The following is a 6246-nucleotide window of genomic DNA, read 5'->3' as shown; positions in this document are numbered from 1 at the left end:
CAATCAGTCTAACATGCATGTTTTTGATCTGTGGGAGGAAACTAGAGTACTCTGAGAAAACCCACACATGCGCAGAGAGAACATGCAAACTCCACCCAGAAAGGCCCCCAGAACGGGATTTGAACCAGGGCAATGTGCTCACTGAGGCAGCAGCTCTACCAACTGAACCACCGTGCTGCTTTTTTTTTTTTATATTAATGTACACCAGGAAAATAATTTTAAGCATTTTATATAACTAAAGTGGTGCATTACTGCAGTGGTTCTCAAACTGGACCCCCGGGGTTCCACGAGCCGGTGCTTGGGGGGTCCCCCCCAAAATAATTTTTTTTTTTTTTACAAGTACATAGATGTTTAACAACCTGTTAAAATACACCAAAATGCAGGAAATCACATTTACTTTATTCAAAATGTTCTGGGGGAGGACCCACAGAGCCCCCCCCCCCCCCCCCCCCCCCCCACCAAACACACACTATTTGCATTCCAGCATCAGTTTACAGGTTAGTCCCGTTACTTAGTCTGACTACTGCTGCTCTCATTCTGTTCAGTTTTATGTAATAATTCGAAGAAGTGACAATATACTGTATTTATCATGTTCATTATGTGAATAAGTAAAGTTTTAAAGTGTTTTTTGATTCTGTTACTTTTCTCAAAACTGTAATTTTTCAAAGTTGAAATTAAAAATGTTGTTAGTTAAGTGTGTCTTGAATAAAAATACCCCATGTTTAAAAGAATAAAAAATATATATTAACACTTTTAAAGAACATGTCTTGAGAATTTATCTTACACAGATGCGTTAAAGAGACAAACTGAAGAAAATTATTTAATAAACATGAGGGTTATGAGAGGGTCCCTGAAAGTTTTTCTCCCCTTTAATGAGTCCCTGAACCCAAAACATTTGAGAACCCTGTCTGGATCCTTACTGATCATGGAAAAGGCACAAATCACTGACTGATACATGAAATAGTAGAATTTTATTAAGTTAAAATAAAAATTTTAATCCACTGAAATGAAAAAATACTGGGATGCATACTCCAAGATGAACAATTCTCTCCCTGCGTTGTAAATGGAACGAGCGTTTTCTGCCACAGACGTGGATTTATGTTGACGTGTTTGCAGCGTTTAGTTCTCATTTGTCCCACATCAACCCCACTGGTGGAAACAATCTGTTATTTTATAAACAGGCTCAGAGGCTGCCTGCTAAACTGAGTTTTTAAAAGCTCTTATTAAGTTGGAGGGATCAGTGAGAGTGACGTTTGTGTTGGAGATGCTAATATTCTGTCGGGCCAACACTTCATTATGATTCTCTGAGAGTTTTCATTAACAGCAGGACTAAAGTGGCTCTAAGTACTTTTTGTCAGGTACTTGAGTACAAATATAAGGTACTTCTATTGAAGCCTTTTCTTCTTATTCCTCTGTTATCCACCTTTATATTAAACATAATGGACCTGAAGAGGCTTTTTATTTTGTGCGCATCGATCTTTCACAAAACCTTGATAGAAGACAAGGTTTTTTTCTTGTATTTAGGGTTTTTTAAGATTTAGCTCCATTAAGGAGGCATTTATTCAGTAAATCTTTAAAAACCTATCAGTTTAGAGCAATTGTTCCCAAAGATGAGGTCGGGACCCCGACGTGGGCTGTTACACCAAGTGGGGGGGTCTTGAAATATGTGGCTGTTTTTAGCTTAAAGTAACGTTTAGAGGTTTCTTATGATCAGGCCAATTTTTAGAAATCAGGGCAGCCAATAACCAATATATACACACGTTTTTATTTTTATGTTTTGGGCCAATATGCATTTTTACTAGAAATTTTCTGATCGATCAACCATCGATAATAAATGGCCGATTTCTGTTAAAAAGTATGTGATAGGCTGATACCGATCAATGCCTTTCAGTGCCAATCACAAAAAACAACCACCTTTGCAGCCTGCAGAGGTTTGGTGGTATATATATATATATATATTCAAGCATGTTTTGAGATGTATCTGACTTTCTGCATTATTTAGCCTGTTGAGAGTCTTAATGTTTTCAGTCTGTTAAAGATTCTGTTACTGTGAGCAGGTACATTAGATGTTTTTCAGTCGTCCTTTTGACTGAATAGTTGTTGTACTGTGCCTGCAAGATTTTTTAAATACATTTTGTCTTGAAAAAAAAGTAAATAAAAACATGTTTTTGTCCAAACTATGGTTATTTTATGGTTCCTATTTCCCAGAATATGTTGCAAGTAGCACTCATCTTAACTAAATAAAATAATTATATCCAGTCCATGTGACCGGTATCAGTGATCTGTATCGGTGATCGACAGAAAAATAACCTGATCAGAGCATTCCTAATTTTTAGCCAACAAAATATAACAATAATTGCTTAACATAAATAAAAGTATGTTTACCAACCATTAGTAGAACTTGTGCCTCCTAATAAAAAGAGCATTGATGATTAAAAAGCATAAATGTGGTCATTGGTGAAGCTGGATGTTACACCTGCTGCTGCATCGTCTTCAACGATGAACAGGCACTGATGACCAGTTTTACAGAAAACGGCACGTCAGCTCATTTGTTGGTCTGGGTTTTGGGTCTTGTTCTTGACAAAAGCACAAAAGTGTGGGAAGCACTCATTGTTTCAGCAAGAACCTGCTTAATGTTTTCAATTATGTATAACATAATGTTTGTAACTTTATAAAGTTAGGGTACAGGATTGTCTTAGGGATGTACAGGTCTAGTTGAGAGCAAATTTTCTGAACCTAAATAAGGAAAAAAAACTGAGATTCTGGTGTTCGGTCATTGCAGCCCCCTGCTTGGGCATGACTGTGGTTGGTCCTTTGTCCTCCTGTCGTCCGTTTGTGAAAAACCTGGGTGTGATGGTTGATCCTCTGTTTAAATTTGATTAGTGCCGTTATCAAAGCCAGTGTCTTCCAGCTGAGGACCCTTGCAAAGATAAAACCTTATCTTCCTCAGCCTGATCTTGAGAGGACTATCCACACATTTATTACATGGCGTTTAGATTATTGTAATTCTTTGTATTTGGGGTTGGACCAGAGCTCCCTGCGACCTGCACTCCCTTCACTGGCTCCCAGTTGCTTTTCGGGTGAAATTTGAAGTTTTATTGACGGACTATTTTCTCTGGCCTTCAACTTCACTTAAACCTCAAATTAGTACTTGAGTGATTCAAGTTTTTGGGAAATTGCAGCAACTGAAATAAAGTATGTCTTGGTTTTTATTTGTACTATTATTTTATTAGTATGTTACTGCAATTTAAAAAAAAAAATCATACTTTTAGTTTTATTAAACTCAATTTTATTTATTTTATCATGTTTTTTTATTATCTATGATGTTGCAATTATTGTGAGGTACTTTGTTCAGCTGTGGTCGTTGTAAATGTGCTATATAAATAAACTTTGACTTGACTTATAACGCCACACCACAGCCAGACTACATCAAATGTACATATGATAATAATAATAATAATCATTTTATTTAAAAAGCGCCTTTCAGGATACCCAAGGATACTTTACAGCAAGAAACATAGAAAGATTGTGTAAAAACAAACAAGCACAGTGCAAAGATCAACAGGAATAAATTGAAATATAAAATACATAAAGAATATAAAATGCATCTTAAGATGACAATGAAGAATCATCTTCTGCAGAAATAATATCCATGTGACCTTGTTTGGTTGATGGTTTGTATTTTTACTTATAATAAATGATAAACTCATGGGAGATCACTTATTTACAAATAAAAGTCTGGCTTGTACATCTTTGTCGGACCTCCTCCTCTGCCATGGCGGCTGGTGTGTCGTGAGGACAGATGAACGCTCGGAGTCATCACTCCAGTTAGAAAGGTGAAAGACCCACACCTCGGAAAAAACGAGTGTCCGTTTTATTGATTGTGTCCGGAAGGGCCTAATTATTCATCTTGTTTAAACGTCAGTGTTTCAGACGTCCCACGAGTGCTGTTACTTCTTGTTATGCTGCGCTTTTAGAAGGAAACCTTTCAACGTTGTTGGATTCCCTCACGCTCCTGAGTCAGGGGATTAAATTCAGGCTGACCACACGAAGTCCTGACAAGTTCACAGTGTTGTGCATGTTGTGCCGGTCTCTCTCACAAAACACATTTTAAATGCAGTTCTCTAGAAACTACAAGTATAGAAGCCCATTTTTGCCATTCTGAAGAAAGAAGAAGATCGTCTAAGTTACAATTATGGGATATTACAGTAGTCCCTCGCCAGTGTTGTATAAAGTACCTCAAAGTGATACTTCAGTGAAAGTACAAGTATCTTACCATAAAATTACTTTGGTAAAAGTTAAAGTCTCCCTTAAAATTATTACTTAAGTGAAAGTCTTAAAGTATTAGATATTTAATGTACTTAAGTATCAAAAGTAAATTTATCTTATAAAATGTACTTAAAGTAAGAGCATTAAGTAAAAGTAAATGATTAGAATTTCCAAAACAACATTTAATTGGTGCAGTATCCAATGAGAAAAAAACTTTGAAAGTTTGAACTGAACAATGAAAGATTGCTCTTTAAAAAGTCTGATTCTAATGAAGTACTCAACCTTTATTAACCTTTATTAACCTTTATTAACCTTTATTAACCTTTATTAACAAAGCTGTTAGAAAGCTCACATTGTTGTGTAGTTGGCTTGTTTACTGAGCTCGGTTCTGTTTGGTTACGGCTTGTTTCTTTCTGACTAATTAATAATATAGGATATATTATAGGATAATATAATAGCATAGGAATTAATAGTTCCTATGCTCTTGAAGCAGTTCATGTCCTGGAGAACACCAAACTTTTCCTTTTTAGCAGCTACCATCATTTTCACACCTATCAGGAATGTGTCTCCACTGTGAGTCAACAAAGACCTATTGTAACGATTGATATCTGCATATGTATCTAGCTTGTTCAGAACGGGAGCTGCAGTTTTCAAGAGGTGGGTGAGAGGCTGGGTTTGTGATTGAAGTCACAGACTGGGAGAACAAACAGGCATTGCCCAATCAGATTTCTTCTCATTTTAAATTGTAGTAACTAAGATGGTTAAGGGAAATGTATTGAAGTAAAAGTACACACTGTATTGAGGAAATGCAGTGAAGTAAAAGTGAAAATCGCTAGAAATGTAAATAACGAAATAAAGTAAAAATATGTCAAAATTCTACTTAAGCACAATAACAAAATATTTCTACTTTCTAAAAAAGTTAAATCTGGTCCTCTGGACATTCAAAAAAACAAAACAAAGCAAATCAACAAAAAAATGTAGAAACGTTTTGTCACTCATCCGAGAGACTTCTTCAGTCTGAGGTGCTGTTTTCAGCTCAGTCTCTTAAATAGCACCTTCTCAGAGTGGATCAACCAGTTTTGCTGCTGACAACCAAAACCAGCTGATCACATGGTCAAGAAGGACTATCAGCCTAACAATGGATCATTAGCACACTGATGGCTGTGAGACTCTGAGAAGGTGCTATTTAAGAGACTGAGCTGAATACAGCTCCTCAGACTGAGGAAGTCTCTCGGATGAGAGACGAAACGTTTCTACATTTTTTTGTTGATTTGCTTTGTTTTGTTTTTTTTGAATGTCCAGAGGACCAGATTGAACTTTTTTAGATTTTTCTACCTGGATTATTGAGCATGCATCAGGATATTTCTACTTTGTTACATTACAACACTGTCCCTCACTGCTTCGTGGGTCGTTTATCGCGGACTAGCTCTATCAAAGTTTTTCAAAATAAGATTAGACATGACACACAAGTGATTGAATATGGATGAGCTGCACGATCAGCATTAAATTTTTACTTAAAATAAATTATTTTTAATTATTTAGCACCTGCTGCACATTTGCGCAGCCCAGAGCTGCAGAAAAAGCTTCCTCCTGCATCTTTGTGCAGCCTTTACTGCAGAACAAACCTCCTTTTAATTTTTTTCCTCCTTTTTCTGTTTTTTCTTCATTTTTTCTTTTGTTTTTTCCTCCTTTTTCTGTTTTTTCCTCTTTTTTCTCCTCCTCCTGCACCTTTGTGCAGCCCTTACTGCAGGATAAACTTCCTGCTGCAGCTGATCAGCTGTTCTCCATGCAGAGTGGAGAAGTGGGCGTGGCCAAGAATGCTGAGAGCAGCTAGGGCAGAGAGCTGAAATCATGACATTCTGTGCTCTTTTAGAGCATTTAGAGTTTAGAAATATTGTTTAGAATATTGCAAGAGTGTGGGAAGGGTTTAAAACACCTTTATATATATGTATATATATATATATATATATATATATA

The sequence above is a fragment of the Nematolebias whitei genome, chromosome 11, assembly GCF_014905685.2.
Source record: "Nematolebias whitei isolate Nwh7 chromosome 11, NemWhi1, whole genome shotgun sequence".
In the NCBI taxonomy this organism is placed as follows: Eukaryota; Metazoa; Chordata; class Actinopteri; order Cyprinodontiformes; family Rivulidae; genus Nematolebias; species Nematolebias whitei.
This window is presented reverse-complemented; position numbering follows the sequence as displayed.